The sequence below is a fragment of the Saccopteryx leptura genome, chromosome 1, assembly GCF_036850995.1.
Source record: "Saccopteryx leptura isolate mSacLep1 chromosome 1, mSacLep1_pri_phased_curated, whole genome shotgun sequence".
Classification (NCBI taxonomy): Eukaryota; Metazoa; Chordata; class Mammalia; order Chiroptera; family Emballonuridae; genus Saccopteryx; species Saccopteryx leptura.
The window spans coordinates 94,104,559-94,117,134 of NC_089503.1; the positions used below are offsets into that span (position 1 = coordinate 94,104,559).

Genomic DNA, 12,576 nt, shown 5'->3' on the forward strand with positions numbered 1-12,576 from the left:
CCAACCGGCCAGGGTGGAAGGAAGATAATTTTAAGTGTAGTTTTACATTGTGGTGACAGCTGATTCACTTACAAAGAAACTCTTTTAGTGTACTTGGATTAGATGAAAAACACTTTAATTTCCTAACATTGTTTTTGATATATACCAAATGTTACTTATAATATTGAGCTGCATGAAGGTATTAGCTCCATTTCTTTTGAACCTTTCTCTTTCTTTTTACCCCCAAAGGGTGAATGAAGAAAGGAGGTTTTTGTTTTACTTTCCAAAATAGTTCTATCAATTTGTTACTGGAATGGCTTTCCTTTAAATGGGAAGCACAAGTTCTAAAAGTGTAGTTATGTTGCAAACCAAAGTCATCTCCCTGCATTGTTTCTTTACTTTCTTGGAAGAACAATTTACAGACTTATTTTTTTTTCTTTTTCTGGTAGAAATAAAATTTTAGCAAAAGAATATGAATAATACAACTGGATTGCTTTATTTTTAATTTCTCTTCAAAAGTTTTAAATAGCTGCTTCAGTAATTTGATTAGAACTGTTTCTCTTGGCCATTGGGAGTTAAGAGCTCAGCCATCAGAAGAGATTATTCTCACATACTCTTCTTTGACCTCCATAAGGGTGCATTTTCTCCTTGAGAAAGCCACTGGCAGATTTGGCTAATGGAGAACATGGGGTTCATTTGTTTAACAGCTTCAGCCTTAGGGCACAAATATAAGATTGATCAGTCCTTCCAATTAACTTCTGACAAGCTCAGGTGATGACTTTGATATATCAAGTGTGTATGGAAGCTCAGTGTGATGACTTTGATATATCAAGTATGTATGAGTGGGTATGGGGCTTGGTTACCTTAGAAACCACCTTTTTCTCTTGGGTTTCTGCTTAGGATTTGTAATTCTTATAGGCAATTCTGCAAAACACTGTCAAATTTGAATTTTGATGTGGAGGACCCCACATTCTTCAGAGAATTGCCTGGAATTTGTTTCCCGTCAATATGCAGTCATTTTTTAAAAAAAAGATTTTTATCTATCTATCTTTGTGACAGAGAGAGACAGAGAGAGGGATAGATAGGGACCGAGAGGAAGGGAGAGAGATGAGAAGCATTAATTCTTTATTGTGGCATCTTAGTTGTTCATTGATTGCTTTCTTATATGTGCCTTGACTGGGGGCTACAGCAGAGCAAGTGAACCCTTGCTCAAGCCAGTGACCTTGGGCTCAAGTCAGAGACTATGGGGTCATGTTTATGACCCCATGCTCAAGCCAGTGACCCCATGCTCAAGTTGGTGAGTCCACACTCAAGCTGGTGACCTTGGGGTTTTGAACCTAGATCTTCTGTGTCCCAGTCCGATGCTCTATCCACTGTGCCACAGTCTGGTCAGGCTAAAGATTTTATTTATTGATTTTACAGAGTGGGGAGAATGAGAAGTATCAACTCATAGTTGCTTTACTTTAGTTTTTTATTGCTTGCTTGTATGTGCCTTGACCTGCCATGCCCAGGGTTTTGAACTGGCAACCTCAGTGCTCCAGGTCAGTGCTCTATCCACTGTGGCACCACAGGTCAGGCCATTACACAGTCATTTTGAATACCTTTTGGATATGCTTAAAATTTATATGATCAATTTTCCTCATCAGTAATTAAATTATAGTTAGACTATTTCTAAATCACTTCATATTCTACAATTTCAGTCCCCAGTATCACTGTCTGCTTGCTTCTGTTCAGTATATTTTAATCTACTAGTAGTGTACATTAGGCCACTATTCATGCACCATATTATTCTCATAACTGCTATTTTTTAATGTTAGTTTATACATTAGTTTTGTGAAAGCAATTGATTTGGATAATTGTGTGGAAAGAACTGAATATTCTTTTGCTCAATGGTACCATCATTAAAGTTACAAATGAAAACTTTTCTTTAAAATGACCTGGTTTGTGGTGTCTCCCAGCCAGTAATAGGCTTGGATAAAATCTTCCTGAGAGCATTTAGATTTGGAGGGTATGAGGGAATAGAAAAAGAATCCAATGAAAGAGAGAGGGATAGAGGAAAGCCAGGTAGAAAGTATGGTCAGTTCTCCATATTCACAGATTCTGCCTCCATGGGTTCAACTGACCATGGATCTAAAGTACTCAAAAATGTTACATTACTGATTTTGTGTATTATGAAGTTAAGCCTACGATCGTTGGATCTGTACTGAACGCAGACTTTTTTCTTGTCATTGTTCCCTAAACACACAACTATTACATAGCATTTACATTGTATTAGGTATTATAAGTAATCTAGAGGTAGGTTTAAAGTATATGGATAATATATGTGGGTTATATCCAAATCTTACACCATTTTACATAAGGGATTGAGTGTCCCTGGATTTTGATGTCTACGGGGGTCCTGGAACCTTGAGATACAGAGGTATGACTCTATCAAGAAAGGAAGGGTAGCCAGTGATATCAAATTATGCCTGAGAGGTTAATTAATTTCTCTTAGATCCATCCCCATCTCCCTGCTCACTGCTGTTGCCTGAGCTTAGGAAATTTATTCTTCACATATATATTCTGTGTCTGGAATATTCTTTTTCAGTGTCTACAACACTGCGAATTTCTGTTAAACCTTTGAAAGTGAGATTACTCATTACTTCTTTAAAACCATTTCCCAGATCCCATTCCCAGTGTTTTTCCTCTGTCACTTAACATAGTATTAGAATTGTCTCCATCACCATTTCTCCTGACTACAAGCTTTGTAACATTGGGGCTGTTGTAATCATCTTTGAACATATAGTGCCTATCATCTAATTTGGTGTTAATGGAAGCTTAAAAATAATGAAGAAAGAAATACAAAAACTTAAAAGGGGTCATTAATTTTAGCAATGAGGCAATAATTGGTGACCTTTCCCAGAGTAATTTTAATCAAGTAGTGGAGGTGGAAGCCATATTGAAGTGGGCTGATAAATGAGTGGGCCACAGTTCAAGAAGGTTGGCTGTGAAAGGCAGGGTGGGATGCAGGCTGTAGCTGGCAGGGGAAGGACGATATGGTGCAGTTTTCTCTGCAGAGATATGAACATGGGTAAGGGCCTGAGGGAAGGAGCCCTGAACCTTGTTGATGGAGTAGGGCGATGAAGAGCAGCAGGTTCGAGAGGGGTTGGAGGGAGCAAATTCAGGATGTAGGAACAGGTGAGCCTTGCAAGTAACAAGCTGTCCATATTCCTTTGGAACCAAAATGAAGAAAGGTCTAAATAATTGATTTAGGGTTGAATTTGGGGGCAGAATCCTTTATTTATTTTGAATAAGATTAATTCACTTTATTTTACTTGTATAAAAACTAAAAAAAAAAAAAACAACAACAAAAAACCCTGGCCGGTTGGTTCAGTGGTAAAGCGTCGGCCTGGCGTGCAGAAGTCCCGGGTTCGATTCCCGGCCAGGGCACACAGGAGAAGCACCCATCTGCTTCTCCACCCCTCCCCCTCTCCTTCCTCTCTGTCTCTCTCTTCCCCTCCCGCAGCGAGGCTCCATTGGAGCAAGGATGGCCCGGGCGCTGGGGATGGCTCCTTGGCCTCTGCCCCAGGTGCTAGAGTGGCTCTGGTCGTGGCAGAGCGATGCCCTGGAGGGGCAGAGCAGCGCCCCCTGGTGGGCAGAGCGTCGCCCCTGGTGGGCGTGCCGGGTGGATCCCGGTCGGGCACATGCGGGAGTCTGTCTGACTGTCTATCCCCGTTTCCAGCTTCGGAAAAATACAAAAAACAAAAAACAAAAAACTGGTGGCCACAGCTGGAGCCTGGGTCTTCACACAGTGGTTTGTGATTTTTTTGATAGGGAGACTTTGGTGAACACAGTTTCTTTCTAGAGGCTGGGGGTGAGGTATCTGTAGGCCTTGGAGATGGCATCAAAAATGGAATTGAGGCCACCCTGGCTGAAGTGTAGCCCTCATTGATGCAGCACCTTCTTGGGCATAGGGGACTAGAGGATGCTAGTGCCCTCGAGGCAGGGGTGATGCACACCAGCACAGAGCCGAAGCAGCCAGGCACCTTGTAAGGGATGGTGTGGGGCTTGCTGTTATTGTTTCCCCAGTAGCTTCACCACATGGGAATGATGGTGAGCTTGACTAGGATATTGTCTCTTTAGATCAGCGGTTCTCAACCTGTGGGTCGCGACCCACAGGTTGAGAACCGCTGCTTTAGATGGTAGTGTCTGTAGCCTCCTTGGAATTACTGACATGTCTGTTGTAATCCTTGATTGTGAGTACCTTCAAATTGGTCACTGACCAGCAAGGTCTCCTTTTGTATGGGCCTAAGCTTTAAAACCTCACCCTTGAAGGATATCTCCAGGAAAAAGTATGCAATCTCAGATTCCTTGATGGATAGGGAGCAAAGATAGATTTCCTGCAGGGACTCCATCCTCATGTTCTTGATGAGTGGCTTAGCTTGGTCTCAGAATCCATTCCTTGGCCTTGCTTGTTCAAGCTCTGTAGCTACAACGCTATCCCTGATGTTGCCACCAAAACCTCTGCAGAAGTCACCTTGGTCTCCCATTCTGGGGCTTCCCCACTTGGTGTCTTCTGGGATAAGAAAAAGCAGAATCCGTTAAATCACATGCCTCCTGCTCATGTTATACCATAAATCAGAGTTCCTCCTTTGTTGAGGAGCACCCACCAACAACAAAGACTGGTGGCAGTTCCCTTTAGTGTGTTTAGGTAGTTTGAATCGATGAGCAGAACAAAGAAAACGATGTGTCTATTTAGTGTTTCTTTTTTTTTTTTTTTTTAATTTAATTTATTTATTTTTTATTTTTTACAGAGACAGAGTGAGTCAGAGAGAGGGATAGATAGGGACAGACAGACAGGAATGGAGAGAGATGAGAATCATCAATCATTAGTTTTTCATTGCACGTTGCAACACCGTAGTTCATTGATTGCTTTCTCATGTGCCCTGACCGCGGGCCTTCAGCAGACCAAGTAACCCCTTGCTGGAGCCAGTGACCTTGGGTTCAAGCTGGTGGGCTTTTGCTCAAACCAAATGAGCCCGCGCTCAAGCTGGTGACCTCGGGGTCTCTAACCTGGATCCTCTGCATCCCAGTCCGACGCTCTATCAACTGCGCCACTGCCTGGTCAGGCTATTTAGTGTTTCTTTTCAGTTTTTGAGACTGTCCTTATTTATTTCAGACTAATATTATAGCAGTATCTGGAAGATAGCTATCAGAACACTTGTAAAAGATGTGAGCAAGATGATACTGTCTTGTATTGTACAGTACTGTACCATTCAGTTTCAAAGAAGAACTTCTAGTCATTTGGAGAGGCGATTGAGCAGACACATACCTATTTATTTGCATATTCATATAAGCTACAGGAAGAAATCTTTTCATGTACAGTGAAAAGACATCATTCTTTGCTGACTCAGATAAAATTGGCTTGTCCTTTGTCAGCAGAATGACTGAAGTTCTGCTTCCTGTTTCTAAAGCCAAACTTTTATCCTGACACTTATATGTAGCATGTAGGATGTTTTTCACTGCCAGTAACAAAACAATCAGAAGTGGCTTAAAAACGAGGAAAATTTGTCATTTTACATGAAGAGAAATCTGAATGAAAGACAGTTCTAGCATCAGTAATTTCAACAATGTTGTCAAAATCAAGGTTCTATCCTTCTTTTTGCTGGCAATCTTAGTTCCTATTGATTTGACTTTTGTCCTTAGACTTATCCCCTAATAATCAGAAGATACTCTAACTGCAGACCAATTAAATCAGAAGGGGGGAGAATGATGTCCAGGCACCGGTATTTTAGGTACTCCCTGTTGATTCTATTGTATAGCTCCCTAAGATTGAGAACACTGAGCTAAACCAAGTTAAGGTTCATCCTGGGCATTCTAAACCCAGCTTCCCTGAAGCATGTGACTATTTAATAGCTGCTGAAAGCAGGAGTTCTTCTAACAAGGAATGAGGGAATTTAATTTATCAGTGGTGTCTGCACTGCTACAGCTGATTTATAGTGTAAAAGGACCACTATGTTTGAAATTCATGCATGATCACTATTGTGTAAAAAAGAGCTATATCAATTTTTCCTATCCCTTGCCTTAGAAACAAAGCCCTAGATAGGCAGTTTTATCAACCTAGTGAACTACAAGCAAAAGCTTTGGCTAGAAAGGAAGCAAGGTTATTAAAGCATACTTTTTAGTCATTTTGTGTGCAGATAAGCATCAGTGTTTTAGGTAATCATAATCATCTATGTTGCCTTGTCTCAGGATGTAGCCAACTCTTTTTTAATTTTACAAACTCTTATTTGTGCAAATTCAATTGTAAAAGATAACTTTTACAGGTTCCCATAGTCAACATACAAAAATGTTAAAGACTGTTCACAAATAAAACACATTAGCTCAAACTGGAAAAAATAATGGAGCAACTTAAGGTAGTGCATACTGTGACAGTTCTGCTTATAGGGACATGAAAATCACTGTGGAAATAAATAGAATGTCCTTCTGTAAAAGCAGCAATGTCATGTCTTGTTAACTTTTTTTTATATTATAGCAAAGTTTGAAATAAAATTCAAAGGGACTAGAGCTTACACTGTAGCCTCAAATGAATAAAAGCGTCTATTTCCTCAATTACTGTTGGTCCAGTTTTCCTTTTGTTTAGAGTCCAGTGTGCAGCAGGTTCTAAAATATGCTCAGTTAGGGAGTCTAATCAATTAAGTGATGAATTATAAATTTTTTTTCTGCTTTCAAATAGAAATGGGTAAATCTGTTTTACAGTAGTAGCAACAACCTTTACATTGGGCCCTGTTGTGATACTTCCTGTTGAAATCTTAAGAGATTTTATCCAGTAAGCACACAGTAGGATGAAGTTCAGGTTCATAACTGGTATAAGGTCTGTTGTTCTTTGTGAATTCTGGCAAACGATTTCAAGTGGTACATTACACACTGCTCAATGTTAACAACCTTAAAATCTGTAAATATTACCTGAAAACCTAGTTTCTGCAGTCTGTAGGCTAAACGTCTAGCACCAAATTGAACTTCCTTACTTGTTGCTCTAGTGCAAATAATTTTTCCTGAGGACCAATTGTAGCTCTAATACTAGGTTTTCTAAGTTTCATTAATACATTTCCAACATCATGCATATAAATAACATTTGCTCTCTCCAAAACAATCTTTTTTTTTTTTTTTTTTTTTTTTTTACAGAGGCAGAGATAGACAGGGACAGACAGACAGGAACGGAGAGAGATGAGAAGCATCAATCATCAGTTTCTCGTTGCGCTTTGCGACTTCTTAGTTGTTCATTGATTGCTTTCTCACATGTGCCTTGACCGCGGGCCTTCAGCAGACTGAGTAACCCCTTGCTGGAGCCAGCGACCTTGGGTCCAAGCTGGTGAGCTCTTTGCTCAAGCCAGATGAGCCCGCGCTCAAGCTGGCGACCTCGGGGTCTCGAACCTGGGTCCTTCCGCATCCCAGTCCGACGCTCTATCCACTGCGCCACCACCTGGTCAGGCCAAAACAATCTTTCTTAAGTTCAAATGACATCTTGTTCTAAAAACACAGACTACATTTGCAATTAGAATGTCCAGTGCAACATCACTGTCTGCATCCAATGGTATAGCTTAAAAACTTAGCTCCCCACCATGAACCTAAGTTTTTAAGCTACACCCACATCTATGGGAGGAGTGGATGGCAGCAGAGGATGCCGGAGCAATGTGGATGTTGGTTATGTCTAATAGGAAGGATACACTTAAGGACAAAGGTGGTGATGAGGCGGCACAATCCCTCCCTTTCCCAGGAGGCCTTGAGGCTCGGGCTCTGTCTTTCACACTTTGTTGTTCAAGGTACCTGTAGCCAACTCTTGATTAATCAGAATTGAGTCTCTCTTAATGGGTGATACAAAAATGTGCTTTTCGTTGTGGCTATCTTCCTTGTTATTTGCAAATATATTCTGCCATTACCAGCATGTGCCAAAGAGAATTTATTATGCCCCTTCTAAACTTTGTCTTGCTTAATGACACCTCATTTTCCAGAGGATCCAGGTTTACCTACATTCATTAGTTGCCAAGACATTTCACTTGTATTCATATAGTGTCTCTGGCAAGCCTGTTTCCTCATCATTCTTAACTCACAGACATTGTCACACTTGATGGTCTCTTTTGCTTTGACTCCTGAAATACCACCTTCGTAGGTTCTCCCTCTCCATCCTTCTGCCCACACAGACATACCTTTTTAGTTTATTACTAATAGTGCTGCTGGAGTTACCATCTTAAAATATAGATGAATTATATTGTTTTTGCATTGCCCTCTTGACTCCTACTTATTTATGGAATAAAAATCCAATGTATTAGATTGTCTTTCCCAGATGGTCAGAAAACTATCTCCCATCTCACACACTGTACTTAATGTGACTTTGATACTCCTCCAGTGAAGAGGTGGGGGGGTTTATGTCCCTCCACTAGAATCTGGGCAGGCTTGTGACTGTGATGGAAGGTCACTAACTGATAGGGCTTCTTATGGGACCGAAGCCACCAGGCTTTGAGAGAGAGAGCCTTCCCTGCAGCCTTAGCTATGCTAGCCAGCACCAGCTTGCTGCCGTGTGAGTGAGCTTAAAAGTGGATTCTTCAACCCCCAGTCCAGCTGCCCCAGCTGATCTGCGTGGAGCATGGATCAGCCGTCCCTGCCAAGCCCTGTCTAAATTGGAAAGTCGTGAAAAAATGTAGGATTATTTATATTTAAAATGACATTTTTCTTTTTAAAATCAGCTTTAATGAAGTATAAGGTACATAAAATAAAGTTTAGTAATGTTCAGTGTATAATTCATTGAATTTTGACAAATATTTGCAGTCTTTTCACACTAACATAATCAAAATAGAATATTTTCATTACTTCTAAAAGTTTTCAGGCATACCTTTGCAGTCAGGCTCCTGTCCCTATCCTTACCCCTTGGTAACCACTAATTTTATTACTAGAGTTTTCCCTTTTCTAGAACAGAAAATTTGTTTCTCTGCTAGTTTTGGCTATTGTAAATAAACCTGTTATGAATATTGAAATAATAGCCTTTTTTTGTAAACATTGTTTTTCATTTATCTTGAGTAAATACTAAAGTATTTAATAGTAGAGTGGTTGGGTTTTGTGGTAATGTATGCTTAATTTTTTAAACTGTCAAGCTGTTTTTCAAAGTGGCTTACCTAGCAGTGTATGAGAGGTCAGTTGCCCTGTGGTTTTACTAGTTCTTGTTATTGCCATCTTAAAAAAAAAAAGGTTTTTTAAGCCATTCTCCTAAATTAAAAGCTATCTCATTGCTGTTTTAATTTGCATATCCCTAGTGACTAATGGTATTGACATCTTCATATGTTTATTTGCCATTTGTACGTCGTCTTTGATGAAGTGGCTATTATAAAAATTATGCCATTATAAAAATTGGATTATCTGTATCAGTGGTTCTCAACCTTTCTAATGCCGTGACCCCACAATACAGTTCCTCATGTTGCAGTGACCCCCAAACCAAAAAATAATTTTGTTGGCTACTTCATAACTGTAATTTTGCTACAGTTATGATTTGTAATGTAAATACCTGATATGCATTATGTATTTTCCGATGGCTTTAGGCGACCTTGCCTGGGTCGCGACCCACAGGTTGAGAACCGCTGATCTGTATAATACTGTTTTAATATTCTTTATATATTTTGGAATGTGCTTTCCATCCAATACATAGTTTGTAAATATTTCTTCCCATTCTGTGGGTTTTTTCCACTTTTTTGATGGAAATGAAGCACAGGTGTTTTTTTTTTTATTTTGATGGAAGTCCAATTTATCAGTGTTCTATTTTGTGGCTCATTTCCTTTTATTTTTGTATTTTTCTGAAGTGAGAAGCTGGGATACAGAGAGACAGACTCCTGCATGTGCCCAACTGGGATCCACCTGGCATGCCCACTAGGGGGTGATGCTCTGCCCATCTGGGGTGTTACTCTGTTGCGACTGGAGTCATTGTAGTGCCTGAGGCGGAGGTCATGGAGCCATCCTCAGTGCCTGGACCAACTTTGCTCTAGTGGAGCCTTGGTTGTGGGAGGGGAAGAGAGAGAGAGAGATAGAGAGAGAGAGAGAGAGAGAGAGAGAGGAGAGAGGGAAGGGTAGAGAAGCAGCTGGGTGCTTCTCCTATGTGCCCTGACCAGGAATTGAACCTGGGACTTCCACATGCTGGGCCAATGCTCTACTACTGAGCCAACTGGCCAGGGCCTGTGGTTCATTTCTTTCATGTCTTCTTTATCTTTTGGTAGTCAAACAATGTCTCAAAGATTTTCTCCTATGTTTTCTTCTGGAAGTTTTATATTTTTGTATTTTTATAATTTTATATTTCTGGAAGCTTTTGCATTAGGTGTATGACTCATACTGAGTTAATTTTTGTACATAGTGCGCAGGAAATTTCAAAGTTCATTTGTTTGCATGTGGATATCAAATTGTTTCAACAGCATTTGTTGAAAAGTCTGTCTTCTCCCCATTGAATTATATTGGCAACTTTCTTGGAAATCAATTGACCATATGTATGTAGGTTTACTTCTGGAGGGTGTATTCTGTTCTCCCTTGATTATCTGTTTATTCTGTGCAGATATTATTTTCTTGGTTACTGTAACTTTTTAGTCAATCTTGAAATAAGTTAGTGTAAGTCCTCTAGTATTTTTTATTTTTTCAAAGTTCTAACTACACTTGGTTCTTTGCATTTTTGTATGTGTTTTATAATTTTTAATTGCTATGAGAAAGATTTCTATAATTTTGATGATTGTCTTGATCAATTTGCTAACAACATCTTGAAAATTGTTTTTAATGGTTCTATATATCCATTTTAGTTCTTCAAGCAGTATTTAGTATTTGTTAAGCCTAATCTGGAGGGACCCGAAACATTGAAGACACGAACAAGGTCCGTCGATTACACACCAAAGCTTTATTGTCTAGCTTGACCAAGTGGCGGCAACTCCGATAGAAATCTGAGGGAGAGCGCGCCGGCCCTTTGTTCTACCTAGTTTTTATAGTTTTGTAAGTGGGAAGTACAGAAGCAAAAATTGTAATTAGGAGCCCTTTACCACTATTGGTTATAGTCATATGTCCTTTAACATGATAGGACCATGTTCAATTTGCAAGCCATACATCATTTTGGAGAAAACAAAATTTACAAGCCAACACAATGGTAGAAAGATGTCTCTTTACATATTAAAAGGCATTCCTATATTTTCTAGTGCTTATCTGCCATCTCTCTGTCCAGAGTCACACGTGTTAACCACACGCATTTACATTGGAGAGGTCGTTTCCGTGGGGACAAATACCCGCAAATACTTCATTGCTATAAGAAAAGGTTTATTTTGGCTTTTCTCTTCCTGCACCTGGCTAGCCATTCACCCCTTTCCCCACAGGTGTGGTGGAATGTCTGGGGATCCATGTTTTCCTCCCCTTTGCATTTACAGTACAATGCCAAGGGCCATCCTGGTTATGTCAGTCACACAGTACAGAGACTATTTCTCACAATTTCTCTGCACACCTTAACCCAAATTAATAAAATGTTCTTCAAGCCTCTTAAAATATTAATATTAATTCTGTAGTTTTTGGTACCTTACAACACCTGTGGGTGAAGTGGCGCAGTGGCTCCTCAGGGCTCCTCAGTATTCAGTGTACAAGTTTTGCACACATTTCATTAAATTTATTTTTTGCACTAATGATGGCAGGCCAGTTACTAAGGAAGACTCAAAGGTTCCAAATGGCAAGGCTTACATATTTGTTGCAGGGAAAGAATCCAATATAGCAACAGGATTAGAACTTTATAGATAGGCAGTACAGCCAGAGGCTCCCTCCATCCACCTGACACATACTATTCACCCTGCCCTGCTGATCTCCTGAAGCCCTAACCCACCAACTTTTCAGGGCCATCCAAGCTGTTTCCAGTGGCTTTTCCATATGAATGGTATGGCCTATTTTGGTGCATGGTTCAGATTCTCCTAAAATTTCTCATGGAAGCAGCATTTGGCCTCAGGGAGCCCTATACCTTTCACTAAGTGGCCCCAGACCCAGCACTAGCTGCAGCCAACTTTGATTCATAGCTTGGCCTCACCTGGGCACCTCTAAGCCCAACACAGGTAGCAGCCATCTGTGGGTCACCTTGTAGCTCATTATAGGTGGCCCCAGGCAGTACACAGCCAGTGGCTGACCTTGGCCTGCACCTCCTGGGACGCCCCAGAGCTAGTGCACCTGGTAGATAGCTTCAGACCACATTGAAGCACCACCCAACCACCTTTACAAGCCACACACTCAAGGGGCAGACTCAGCGGGCAAAAGAGCCCTGCTGAACTAAGTCCTGCTCTGTGGGGTAGGCCCTGCACCGCTGACCCTCCGCAGTGGTCAGAGGTCGGTGGTCACTGGGCACAGCCAGTTCTTACAGCTATTGGTCTTGGAGGTAAATCCCTCCCATTGATGTGCCAACAACAATCAGGGTTCAATTATAAGATGAGGGTGTTCACAGCCCACACAGGGGTCGCACCTGGAGTGCCCAGCTTGAGCGATCGGGGAGGCTGTGCCACTGGACCCTCCAGAACACCTACTACAGAAGACCACTCTACCAAGCCTGGGAGATTTAACAGTTCCATATAATAC

The 12,576-nt window shown here is 40.9% G+C and overlaps 1 protein-coding gene and 1 pseudogene across 1 annotated transcript in view; one reads left to right on the forward strand and one right to left on the reverse strand.

The window, feature by feature from the left end:
- Window positions 1-12,576, forward strand: part of DDX10 (DEAD-box helicase 10) — a 330,735-nt gene that overhangs the window by 146,092 nt on the left and 172,067 nt on the right. The gene's annotated exons all lie outside the window — the stretch shown is intronic.
- Window positions 6,650-8,163, reverse strand: LOC136389712 (TATA box-binding protein-like 1 pseudogene; annotated as a pseudogene).